Here is a 14,403-nt window from a genome sequence, read left to right on the forward strand (position 1 = left end):
ATAAATCAGAGAGTAATGTTTTTAACCAGTTCTTGTTTATTGATCAGAGACCTCAATGATCTCCATAGCCTTATAGGAGACACTTTAACTAAAGTCATGAAATGTACTCCTCAATGTTCACATTGGACAATATCAAAAGAATTAATGCATTTTTTTCATTGAAGATGCCTGTGAAATGGTTTCACATAGTTGTGACAGTTGATTGTCATCAAATTTATGATATATTAGATATATCCATATTTCTGGAGGCATAGACCTCTACGATTGTAAAATGGGGATTACTTATGGTAGCAGACTTTTGATTCATGTTCATACTTCTGCTAATAACAAAGACTTGTGAGATTCATATTCCACTAAAGGTCAATAAATTGGTCAATAATACATAAGAAACTTCTTGAGTATTAGATGAGTGTGATTGACTAAAATGGATATTTTATATCAAAAGAGAAATTCAGATTATTGCAAGGAGGTCATAATACAATTATATGTTCTGATTTCTGATTTTCTATGTAAAATATGTCACTGTTTACACTGTAGTTATTCAAATGTTAAAATATTCATGGATAGTAGAAAATACATTTCATTTAATGTTCTAAGGTGTTTCATATTTAGATAAAACAGTGATGTTAACCTTACTGCCTCTACTTTACTGTATTGTTATCAATCTTTTCTTCTGGATGTCCAACAGCTAAGGTATAGATACCAAAAATGAGAGACACAGATAGGATAATGGATAGCCAATATTTTGGCCCCAGCACTTCAAGCTTGGAGGAGGTAGGTCCAGGATGTAAAAGAAATTCTTCTTGCATCATCAAAAGATATTCAGTGAGGACCTGGTATTCTGATCAGGAAGATGATGAGACCAAAGAAGAAAGTGAACTTTGATGCAAGGTGTGCCTAAGGAGAATCAAGATTCACCAGAGAAATCTCCTAAGCTTTCACAGAAATCAACGTGGTCAAGCAATGGCCATGACTCTTCCAGGTGGCAGACACTGACAGAAGAGATATGAGGAGCTATGCATGGTTATAAGATTATACTTGAGAAGACCTAAACTGGCCTTAATAGGAAGTACTGAATCAATTGTCCTTATTGCAGTCCTTATGTTAGCTTGGTCTTGAACATTCTGCAGAAAAGTCTGGCCTCTGTAGGTACAGTGCAATGTAAAATATTGTCTGTGGATGAATCTTGGATCACTAACATCATCTGACAATTGCTATCTATGCTGGCAACTGACTATCATTATGAATGGATGGACTGGGCAGTGGTGGGAACTCTAACACAGCTTCTCCATCTTCAGATGGTCACCCATCTGTGTATCAACCCAACAAAATGGAAGCATATGTTGGAACCATTGGAGATGAATACTCATGCAAGGCTGTGATGTGGCCCAGGCATGAGTGAAGTGAGAATGAAGAGATGCCTCAAGGGGCAAGATAGGCCACAGCTGAGGCCACCTAAAAACATTCTATGGGATAATTCTCTTCAGTTGGCATCTTCTGTTGCTCTGAGGGGGTCTTGAACCTCTCCCAAGATCCTTATCAGTTTTCCTCCATTGTCCACTAAACTCCTGCCAGCATGAGTTGGCCAGCTGGCTAGCAGAGTGATGAGCTTTGCCAAGGACTTCTCTCCTCCTGCAGCCCTGAAGACCATGCTGTATTTCTCATTTCCTAGAGCATTTTTGCTACCCCTTTTTGGTGTCTTGGTGTCTAAGAAAACACCCCAACATGAAACATAAATTGTATCTGTTTTAAAGACTCAGCACTGAAATCTGGTATTGTTGCATGAAGACAGGACCAAGTATCAAACCTGTTTAAGACAATTCAAGTATACAGAAGCTGTTCTTTTCCACTGTATTTTTTTTTTTGGTTCCCCAATGCCAAATCCTCTTACATGACACAATTTTCCTCAAGACATTCCCACTCCAATCAATGACCTACATATGAATTATTTTCTGTAGGACACACACATAGATATACAGGTTTTATTATATGTCTCCACCCAGTCTTCCTGATGAGAAAATTAACAATCCAGACCCATCCCAGGGCTGAGAGGAGAAATAGAAAGCTAATGTACCATTCCTATGAGCTGATGGAAGTCATAGGGGAGTGGTAGAGAAAACTTGCCCATGTTGTGGTTCTTTGGAAGCTATTCCATTTCTCAGAAGAAAAGCAAGAGTGTAACTTACACTTCCTGTAAGCTCACCACTGTATTGGTTGGGAGAGGAGCACCACAATCACCTCCTCCCACCACCAACCATCTGAGTGGTTTAGAGGACATGCTGAGTTGATAGCAATGGAGGTATAAAAATAACTTAATCCTTGTATTACTTGATTGACTTTGCAGCCTAAGGCTAGTATTCTTAAGCATGTATTTAAATTGTGAAATAATGATAAAAGAAGTTGCAATAACTTCATAAGTATGTGGAACTTAACACTCTCCTAAACAACCAATGGGTAACAGATGAAATAAAGGAAGAATCTTTAAAATACCTACAACCTAAGAAGAATATAGATGCAAAATCTTGTACCTTACCGGATTCAATGAAAGCAGTCCAAATAGAGAAATTTATAGTAGTCAAATCTCACATCAGGAAATAGAAAGAACCCAAACAAATAATGAAATGTTGCATCTCAATCTTCCAGAAGAAGAATGGCAAGGGAAACACAAATCCCATACAAGGGAGGAAATTATAAGACCTGACAAGAAATTCATGCAATGGAGAACAAGAAAAAAATTCAAAGAATTAATGAATCAAAGAGTTGGTTCACTGGAAGAATAAACAAAATTGATAAACCCTTGGACAACCATATCAAAAAAGAAAAAAATAAATACTGAAAACCATGCATTAAGGAATCAGAAGAATAAAATAACTACAGATCCTGTAAAATTCAGAATATCATCAATATCTACTTGAATAGCTTATGCTTTCATAGGTTAGAAAATACAGAAATGCACCGATTCCTAGATACATATGAAATGCCAAATCTGATCAAAGAAGATATAAAAATTCTGGAAAATACAGTATCAGTTAATGAGAATAAAGATCTAATAAAAATTTATCAGCTGCTGGGCATGGTGGTGCACTCCTGTAATCCCAGAACTTGGGAGGCTGAGGTACAAGGATTGTTTTGAGTTCGAGACTAAACAAGGCTACAAAGTGAGCTCAAGGCCAACTTGAACTGAATAATGAGAGCCTGTGTCATGAGCACATTAAAAAAATAAGAAAAACAATGAAAACAGAAAAGCAAATGACCAACATAAAAAAGCCTAGGTCCTGGTAGATTTACTGCTGGATTCTACAATAAATGTAGAAAAAAATTTAAGGACACTGCTGTTTAATGACATTGAAAGAGAAACTCTTCTCCCTAAATCATTCCATGAGGCAAGTATTACCCTGATACTAACACCAGAGGAAGACCCAACCAAAAGAAGAAAACTATAGGACAGTTTTCCTAATGAACATAGATGCAAAAATCCTTAACAAGATACTAGCAAAGTGAATGTAGCAAATCATCAAGAAGACTTTAAAACCTGACCAACTTGGATTCAGCCCAGGAAGGCAGGAATGTTTCAGTACATGAAATCAACAAATTTAAATGTCATATCAACACAGACAAAAACAAAAGTCACGTGGTGATCATCTCAATAAAAGCACAATAAGCTTTTGATAAAGTCAAGGACTGATTTGTGATAAAAACACTAGAGTAAATAACAACAGATGACCTTTACCTGAAGCTGATAAAATAAAATAATGACAGGGCTGGAGATTTAGCTCAATGGCATAAGCACCTGCCTGGCAATTGTGTGGTGGTGAGTACAATTACCAGTACCGATAAAAAAGAAAAAGACAAAAAAAATCAGACAATGACAAAGAAAATCCAGCATCATACTAAATGGAGAATAACTAAAATCTTTCATTCTACAGTTACTAAAAGGACACGGATGACTACTATGACCAATCTTGTTCAATATAGCTCTAGAAACACTAGACAGAATAATTAGACAAAAGAGAGAAATAAGAATAAGTGTATAATAGAAAATAGTTAAACTATCATTATTCACAAATGATATGATATTCTAAATAGAAGATGCTGAAAACTCCACCAAAACAGTCCTAGAATTAATAACCAAATTCAATAATGTAGCTGGAGACAAAGTTGACATTCAAACATCAATAGAATTCCTGTACACAATCAACAAACTCACCAAGAGAGAAGTTACAGAAACCACACCATTTTAAATAGCCTCCAAGTAAATGAAATAGTTGGAAAGATCCTAACAAAGAAAGTCCAGGATTTACATATTTAAAATTATAGTACTTTGAAAATGATATTGAAGAGATTATCAGAAAATAGAAAAATATCCTCTGCCCATTCTGAGCATTGTCTTTTCATTCTGTTAGTGATTTCTTTTGATGTACAAATATTTTTTAATAAAATGGGGTCCCAGTGGTTGATTCTTTAAAATGTGTATTTTGTTCACAAAGCCTCATTAGTGTTTCTGTTTTAATATTTAGGTCTTTGATCTAATTTCACATATTTATTTCATAGTGATCGACATTTCTCCAATTTAAGTCTTCAGTATGAGGAAAGTCATTTTCTTCAGCACCATTTATTGAAGAGGCCTTCTCTCTTCCACTGAACATATTTGGCTCCTTTGTCAAAGACAAGGTAGCAGATTCTCTTTGTAGTTCTATTTGCATTTTCTAGACTTTTTGGATGATTCTCAGGTCTGATTTTCTGCCAGGACAATGCTGATTTTCTGATAATAGCTTTCTAGTATTATAGCAAGTCAGGAATTGTGATGCTTCTTGAATTGCCTTTGTTGCCCAGCAATGTCTTTGGTGATCTAGAGCATTTCTGTTTCCAAATGAATTTTAGAAATGTTTTCTCTACATTTGTGAGCTATGCTAAAGGTACTTTGTTGCGCAATGCATTACATCTATATGACAGTTTGCAATAAGATTTTTTGAGTTTTCTCCATATTCTTGAAGGTAGTTTTACTGGTATCTTATACTCACCAGATGAAACCGAAAGTGTAAGATCCTCAGAGTTTCAAACTGTTGAGTTCTTCTTCCCAAGGATATCCACAATAATATGATACATTTTTTCTCTTTGTTTGAGACAGGATTTCCCTATGCAGTTCAGGCTGACTGTGGACTCACTTCTTAGTCCTGTAAATTCAAACTGATTGTCCTACTCAGCCTCGTAAGTCCTGGGATTATAGGTGTGCACCTAATGCTTGAAAGAATTAATGCTGTTATTTGAAACACAATAAACAGTCATGAGATACACATGTATTCATTAACTGCCATTCTCTTAAAGGAAAAATGTCCAATTTAACACATAACCTCATTGGAGTGTAGGGAATCACAAGATGAATTTCTATCTCTTATGGGCTGGGGATGCCAGTCTAGACTACTGCAGAAACAGGAGATGTCACAGGTAGGAATATGAATCAAATGTGAGCATTAGTATTAAGAACTGAGAGAGTCCTGTATTTAAGGATGATGAGGAAAAGACCAGTGGAAAGCAATGAGAGACCTGGTGAGCTTAGCATGTCCTGACTATAGATCACATTTTATTATAAGGATGAACATCACAAATTATGAAATATTCAAACATTATGTGCTTTTTACTCTAGAAAATATTAAGGCTTGGCACTGTAGCTCAGCTGTATTGTAGCTTGGCATAACAGATACCGTCTTGCACCCTGCATTTATCTAGTGCCCTGTATTTGACCCAGGAAAATTAAAAAGCACTCAGGGTATAAGTCCCATGAGAAAAGCAAAAGGAGCTGTACTCAAAGAAAGAAAGTAACCTGCTAAAAAAGGAAGCAGGATACAGGTGTAAAAACAAAAATTCATTTAAGATTCTAGCTAAATTGTTTCCAAACAGGATGTCTTTTCTGATTCTCTCTTCTAAACATTCCAGTTCAGTGACACTTGTTTTGATTCTGAAATGGGGAGGGGGGTCTGTATACAAGTGGTTCTGATCTCAGCTATTTAAATTCGAAATTTATCCTTTGGATGCTTGAATTTCTATACTGTTGGTCACAAACTCACCTCAAGATGCAGAAAGATTTACTGACACAAGCAAACATCTGGATTAAATGTCAGTGTCCCTGAAATAAAAGAATAATAGTGAAAAGTAGGGGAGAAAATGACAAACATCACGTGTTATGATGCCCACCTCTTTTCCACAGCAATAAAGAGGCTGAAACAGGAGAATTGCCATGTATTCAAGGACAATCTAACCTACACAGTGAGAGTGAAAGGCCAGCCAGAACTACAAAGTAAGACTACATCTTTAAAAACAAAAAATAATAATGAAAAATGTAGAAAACCAAGGGAGAGAGACTATTAAAGGAAAACAAAACAATAGAGCTGAGTGAAAGCTGACCTGAATTGGCAATTATGTAATGATGTTGCTGAGGAAAGCTGGCCATGTAGTGGCATCTGTGCAGCAGTGACAAATACAGAGCTAGAAATGGTGCCTATAGTGCTACAGCACAACAGTGACATCCTTCCACCAATGAATATGAAATTTGCTAGAATGAAGAGGTCCAAAGCTCATGGAAATCTTAAACTCAGAGTGAAGAAGTAGGTTCACACAAAGGTCTTGGAACATGACCTTTAGCAGATATTTCATATTCAAATTGAAATAGGACAAATATAATCCTGCCCTGTTTGGGGTGAAATGCACCAAGTTGATTTGAAGAAACACAAATTTAAAGGTTAAAAACAAGATGCTGTTTCTCAGCTAGAAACAGCACTGGGCCTCATGACTCAGTCCTAACTCAGCCCTGCAGGAAGATCAAAGAAAATATCTGCAGCTGTGATATGCTCGGGATGTGCTGTGCCAGGGAACTCAGAGATAGAGCCTGCCATTACACTAATCAGGGTTGTAAAATATGTCAGACTCGAGCCTACAGAAACCAGGTGTCTTAAAGATAAGTTGTGCAGAACAAAGGCAGTTAATTAACTCTGACCTGCTGGTCACCCCTTATGAACTGACCAATAGCAGATAGATAAGATGCCCACCACTCCACACTAACTATAATGATTGGCTTCTGTAATAAATGCTTACATTGCAGTTTTTCCCCCTTAAAAACACCAGCCCTGCCCCAACTCAGAGTTCTCCATTTCCACCTGTTTGGAGGACCCCGTGTGCACAGAATAATAAAGACCCCTTTGTTCTTACATGAGAGTGAGGCCCTTGGCATCTCCCTTGTGACACCGGTCTTATATTTGGAGGCCCTAGCGAGATCAAACTAAGATCAGACCTCCTCTCAAAGGGAGACCCCAACCTCACCTTTCCGGGGTAAGTAGTACGGCCAGTTTTTGTTTACTTTCATTTTGATTGATCACTTATTTTCTCCCCTTTCTTTTACTGCCCTGAACCGTTCATTTTCTTTGGTTCTGATTTCAAAGGCAGTTTGTTTCTCTTGGGGGATGCCCCAAGGTTCCCCTGAGGAACGTTCATTGGTGGCTCACTGGTTCGCATAGGCAGGTCGCTCCTGCTGAGTTGGGCAGGTCGCTCCTGCCGTTAATTGTAGCCATTACACAGCTACGTTCGCGGTGGAATACTCCACCAGTTCGTATACACCTGGTGGTTTGGTATGTGTGTGCGTGACGCCGGCTTATAAATTGTGTTCCGAAAGGTAAACTTTTTGTGTTTGTCTGCGTCTTCCCTGTTCGTTGTTTTCATTCTCTTTTTCTCCAAGATAAGATGGGACAGATAACTTCATCTCCTCTCTCCCTTACCTTAGACCATTGGCCCGAGGTTTGAGAGCGAGCTCACAATCTTTCTCTCCAGGTTAAGAAGGACATAATTAGTGATGGTACAGCTGAGGGAAAAATGCCCTCCCTACAGTACTGGCCATTTTCCTCCTTGGTTGCCTGTTTAAATTTATTACTAACTTAGGGGCTTGTTGCCCATTTCTGTTGCAGGATCCATATGGCTTATTAGATTCAAGGTTCATAATAAGAAAAATTATTTCCTTTAGCTCACCAAACTGTGCAAGAAACAACCTTTGTTTGTGTCTTTAATGTTGTGGTGCCTTGTTTAATATGTAAGTCTTCAACTGATTGCTTGCAACCTTGGCATGCCTTTTAAAAGGAGTATTTTTCTTTGTGGTTAAAAAGTAAACATATGTGCACATATATGTGTATATTTATGGTTTTAAAGAATCATATCAACTTTACCAAGTGAAAACCAGGTCATACTGTAACTGAGCCAGTTAAAAGGTTATAGTTAAAAAAAACCCAGCATTTTAATGTGGTAAAAAGACATAAAATAATTAAATATGATTTAGACTACTAGAAGGTGACTTCAAGGGTTTTGTTGTGAGTTTCAATGTTGTCTGAGAAGCGAGAGAAAAGGTAATTGAATGGTGATAGTTAAAAGGAGGGACAAAGAAAGTGGTTTGTCTTCAGGTAAAAATATCTGGCTGTGCCAGAATATGAAAGAAGATAAAACTTGGAGGTATAGTGTAAGTTATAGAAAGTTCGAGATGATGTAAATTTTATTTGTCTTGTTTATAGTACTGAAAACAGCAGGTTTGACAAGAAGTAAATGTGTTCAAAATTTGACAGTATTAGATCAGTTTTGGTAGATTTATTTATAAGATTCTAAACCTAATTGTTTCCTCCTATTCGCTGGAGCCTCTCATCAAGGCCCCACCAGACTGATGGATGTCTAATTCCTGAGCCATACATTATCAGGCACTATTTCTGGAAACAGCAGCTTCAAACTCGGCTACTTCGCTGCCTGAGGACGACCCCTCGTCGCCTCACCACAATTGTACTGAGGTCACTGATCACCTCATGGAACATCAACCTTATCTAGTGGATAAGCTACTGTCTAGAGTTCCATCCTACTTCTCTGATGAAAGCAGTTATGTCTCTCAAGGTAAGCGGGTCGTGGGAGCTGCCGTTACACAAAATCTTAGGTTCTATGGGAACAAATCTTAGAGCCAGAGACAGCAACATAGTGGGCTAAACTCGTTGCCCACACTGAGGCCTCAAGTTGTCTTTATAAATATGGCATTTATTGTCTGGAGTCAAAAGATTAAAATTGCTCCCCAAATTTGGACATGTTGGCTGCCATCTAGATGCCAAGGAGAGTGGCTACTATCTGCTGTATAAGCCATTGGGCTGAAGATGATCTTGTTATAGGAGAAAATAATTTGGCAAATGCCACCTTCCAAAAGACAGCCAGAAAGCCCCAAAATCAGTGGGAATTGAGAAAAGCTTGACATTACTGCTGATCCCACCTATTTTCTTTGTCAGAGCCCATTTGCACTTAAAAAGACCAGCATCTGGCAGCTCAACTTCTGTGAGATTCCCGGGGGCTAATATCAAGTTAGCCCAGTCTGTGAGCTTCAGATGCCCTCAGTGCCAATTGGTAAGTCTAAAAGTACTGCAACAAATAAAAACCACTGGTTATCGTGGGACTATGCCTAAAAACACTGGAAAATAGATTTTACAAAAATAAAAAGCCTGAACTTCAAGGATATAAGTGTTTTCTACTTAGTCTGAGTCAGCTCTGATAGCAGTTTCTCTGATTTGGTCTCCCTTTTTATCCGTGGGGTCCGACAATGGCCTGGCTTTTATAGCCTAGTAACTCAAATTAACCTAAGCTTTACAGATCAATTAAAAAACTCGATTGGGCATAACAGCCTCAGAGTTCAGGAGAGGTAAAAAGATAAGTTAGATTTTAAAGACTATAATTACTAATGGTCTTGAAAACTGGCGAAAACTGGGTGAGTCTCTTTTCCTTCTGCCCTTTGGGTGCGTGATGCATCCCCTATGTTACAGATATTTCCTCTTTTGAGGTTTTATGTGAGAAGGTTTCTAGAAATTAGCTGATTTAACTAATCAACATCTTATTAAGTCTCCTCTAGACTTTTCAGCTAGCTGTGACTTCCATCCACTGGTTACTTCGCTGCTGCCCACTGTGAGCTAAAGAGCCTAGGCACCTGGACAAGGGACCTCACTGGAAATCTCTTGAGAGCGACCTCACCCTGAATCTCTTAAGCCACAATGGACTGTCAAAGTAGCTGAAAGCCTGCCTGGATTCAATGTTCCCACTGCAGACAGGTCCCAACTTCAAAAGACCATCAGCCTGCGGATAAGTGAACTGTCATTTCTTCCAAGGACACTTTAAAGCTTAAGATTGTCTAATATAACTGATAATTTTGTGTTCTCCTCCTTTGTAGAGACCCCAAGGAGGCCTCTGTCTGACTTAGAAATTGTTACTTGCATGATAAAACAGAGCAAATTTAAATGTTGGTTTTCTTTCTTCTTTTGGTTAACAGCTTTAATGAAAGCTGCAAGACCTTTGTCAATCCTCCTATTGGGCCTTATGTTGTAAACAAGTTGATAAACTATGTCAAAGTTCTTAAAAGCTTGTGATTTTAAAGACACATGCAAGGTTATAAACAGATGCTAATGAGTCAATCAATGGGAAATGTTGTACTCTAAGAAAATAGCTTTGTTATATGTGTATTATAACGAACCTGTAAAGTGACTTACTAAATGTTTTTTATCCTTTTTCCCTAACTGATATGTTAAGTGACCTAATTGATATGTTGAGTAACACTCTCCTCTGTAAAGAATTGCAAGAATCTCACCTAATTGATATGTTAACCATTGTTGCCCTCTACAAACTACAGAAGCTGTGCTAAAACAAGCTAACAAGGGTTGTTAATCACTGCTAGGCGCCTCTATTCTCCGTTAAAGAAAACTAGAATGGCAATTAATTTACATTTGTTTAAAATAACCTGCTTGTGTGCAGAGAGATTTGCATGTGAGTTTGGCCCTTTACTCTGACCTTGACACATAACCGCCATTTTCTGTTCTGTATGGCATCTTATTGCCTCCCTCTCCCCTCACCTATCTATCTAGGCCATAAAGAATTTGGGTTTCTGGTGACCTCCCCCTAACCTGGTGATGATCTGTCATAAAATAAGCCTGGCCCAAAGTTTGAAAACTGTTTAGCTTCAAAAAAAATTACCGGGTAATACTGTGGCCCAAACCCCAAATGGTGCTTTCCTTTTGTTCTGTATGTATCAAATGAGTTAGATGTCAGATCTTTGTAAAGTTTGAGTTCCAGCGTCTCATAGCTCGTGACCCCTTCACACTCACTAATGAGGGCGAGCTGTCCTGGGATGATTGACTTCCCCACTTTCTTCTCCAAATGTTGCTGCAGAAGTGCCACTCTGGGATGGTGTTGGTCTGCAGGATGGGAGTAATTTGAGAAAACACCGGGGACTCCCGAGATTGTCAGAGCTAGGCGAACAACAATACAGTTTCCAGACTCGGTCAACAAGTTTGATGGCTCTACAGGTTTCTTTATAAATCACATAATTCAGTTTTTTAACCCCCAAGTCTCTCAGATGAAAATAATGGTCCTTAGACAATAACATACTCCCTTAGCTTTAATTGACCTCAAAGATTAGAGGTATTATGCAGAAGAGGGGGAATGTAGAACCAGAAATTTAAAGGTTAAAAATAAGATGCTGTTTCTCAGCTAGAAACAGCACTGGGTCTCGTGACTCAATCCTAACTCAGCCCTGCAGAAATAAAAACAACCTCTGTGGCTGTGATATGCTGGGGATGTGCTGTGCCAGGGAACTCAGAGATAGAGCCTGCCATTATGCTAATCAGGGTTGTAAAATATGTCAGACCCAAGTCTACAGAAACCAGGTGTCTTAAAGACAAGTTGTGCAGAACAAAGACAGTTAATTAACTCTGACCTGCTGGTCACCCCTTATGAACTGACCAATAGCAGATAGATAAGATGCCCACTGCTCCGCACTAACTGTAATGATTGGCTTCTGTAATAAATGCTTACATTGCAGTTTTCCCCCTTAAAAACACCAGCCCTGCCCCAACTCAGGGTTCGCCGTTTCCACCTGTTTGGAGGACCCCGTGTACATGGAATAATAAAAACCCCTTTGTTTTTACATGAGAGCGAGGCCCTTGGAGTCTTCCTTGCGACACCAGTCTTACAATATAATATTTGGAGAAAGAAAGCTGTGTGAGAGAAAGCAAATGTGTCCTATCTGGGTTGGCAAAGACTGCCTTTTCCAAAGACTTTTAGAGTAAAATCATGTGGTGAGATGGGTTGAAGGTGGGGAAAACTGGGAACTCACAATGCAGATGGGCATAAGATGGGACAGAGCTATGGTAGCCAATAAGATAAATAGTTCAGGTAAAGTTGATTAAATTGGAACAAAGGGGAAAGGGTGTCACATAGAAAGCAGGCATTCTTAGTCAGCAGTGAGTTTTCCCTTAGGGGTTTGGGAGGGTAACTCCTTCATTCATCAGGATGATAGGAACTATTTAGAATGTCAGTCTTTAGGATAAGGATACATTTCTTTGAATGGTGACTCCTGACTTCCTCAGAGTGCTAGGGAACTATTTAGAATATCTGTCCTTAGGATATGGAAGAATTTGTTGATCTTCTGTCTTGAGGCTTAGCCCATAGCAGGAGTTGTCCATCTTCTCCATAGTTGCAATGTATCTGGGTTTCTGGATGGGCTCCTCCGAGGACCTAGCCCTTCCTCATTGTTAATCATAATTAACTAACTCTGCTCCACATAACAGCATTTTTAGGAAAATTGAATACAGGTTCTGGTGATCTGGGTGAATGATCTGGGGATGACAGTGTGCAATGTATATACCAGTGTTGCCCCCTGATTCACATGTTTTGAAATTTAGTTCTAGTTTATTTTTTCTTTTTAAACTTGAAATAAAATGGTTTGGAAATGAAAAGCCTGAGGTAAGGCACTTTTGTACACATAATCCTCTGTGTAGTTGAGATCAACACTGTTGAAGACAACCAGCTTCAGAAGTCTCTGACTACTGTCTATCATTTGGGATCCTCTCTTGCAGGAAGGAGTTCCTTTCCCTGTTTATTTTTGACTTAGAAAGAGGATAGTAGAGCAGCAGTCAATCAGTGATGAAGAGGCGGGCTATATGAAATGTCCAATCAGGTGAGCGGTGGGAGGAGGTCTCTTGGGTCTCTTCCGGTGTGTAGAAATTGTTTACCTGCTTGGAACACAAAACTAGGAGCAGAATACATACTGGATCTCATTTACTGGTTTCCATGTTCTGTGGCCTGATTAACAAAGAACCTGGGAGACCCTCTAGCCATGGAATGGTGGGGCTTTGGATGGGAGCCCAGAAATAGGGTGGAATTGTGAAAAACGAGTTACAAGTGGTTAGAAGTGGTTCTGGTGTCTGTAGATTCAGGTATTTAGTTAGCTCCAGCTCCTGAGGTCTTCTAGCATTGGCCTTGGGTTGTCCACTTTCCCTTTTTTCTCCTGCTGGGAGCAAGGATGATTTTGTGTCCTCAGAACCCTGAATTAACTATGATAGCACCAGACTGGAGTATCATCTTTGAAATTTTCTACTGCCCTGGCACCTCCACCATAGGAAGCAGAGGAAGGAGCTTGGGAAGCTCCTGACTCTGATGCATTTTGTAGCTGGAGCAGCAGTACTGAGCTTGGTCTCTGTTCTCATTACAGGGATCAGCAATCTTGATGTTCTAAAGTTTATAAATGTATGTAATGCGGTGCCTCATATCCACAACGGCACTCCTTAAACTTGTACTTTTTGTATTTATAGGGATTGCCTAAATTTATGGTATGTTCTTGCATTTCCAACCTCATGACAGGTGTTGGCAAAGATTATGAGAATTCAGAGATGTGTAGTGATGTGCTTCAGTGGAGGATGGCTTTCCAACCACCCGATGCACTCCTGTGTATGATAAATAACAGTGCAAAGAATTTCTCAACATAATTTATGTGACACATGTGCTCATAGACTATGTTTGTGAGAACAGCCATAGAGGTTTGAATTTTGAGAAAAATGAAGCACATATAAAAGTGTCTTCAAGGGCAGGTAAAGTGTGCTTGCTAAGAACAAATTCCAGAATGGGCTGCCTTGTCAATTCTCCCTGAAAAGGCCTAAATGAGTCATTTGCATGAACATATACATGTGATATCCTTCTGAATGGAAAGGAATATGGTGTCATCTCTGAATTAAGATCTGGTTTAATAGCTTGGTTGATCATATACATTGTTTAAATATGGAAATGCTCTGTAAAGGGCTTTACTAATTCATGTAAAGAGATGCCCTAAATTGAAATTGTGTAGGGATATCAATAGTTTAGGCATTAAGGGTTTTCTGCTTAGGGTGCATCAGATGAGCATGGAAAGGATGTGGAAGTGACCAGCAGGACACAGTGTGCAAATAGCAGGAAATACAACAGAGAGGGTCTTCACTGACAGTCAGGTAGTTCTTCGGGTAAGCATGAAGTTAAAGTTGAATTATGATATCTTCCTTGAGGTGAATAACACCAGCTCTGGTAACAATCAATATTCCACGTCCC

At 38.9% G+C, this 14,403-nt stretch overlaps 1 long non-coding RNA gene across 1 annotated transcript; it reads left to right on the top strand.

The window, feature by feature from the left end:
- Window positions 1-8,671: 8,671 nt before the first annotated feature.
- Window positions 8,672-11,955, top strand: LOC134474619 (uncharacterized). The gene is made up of 3 exons (XR_010045495.1): window positions 8,672-8,913; window positions 9,294-9,408; window positions 9,898-11,955. It is a non-coding gene; the product is annotated as an uncharacterized LOC134474619 (long non-coding RNA).
- The last annotated feature ends 2,448 nt before the right edge of the window (window positions 11,956-14,403 follow it).

Source organism: Cavia porcellus, unplaced genomic scaffold (genome assembly GCF_034190915.1).
Source record: "Cavia porcellus strain 051 isolate PalLab524CR breed Dunkin Hartley unplaced genomic scaffold, mCavPor4.1 scaffold_34, whole genome shotgun sequence".
NCBI classification, from domain to species: Eukaryota; Metazoa; Chordata; class Mammalia; order Rodentia; family Caviidae; genus Cavia; species Cavia porcellus.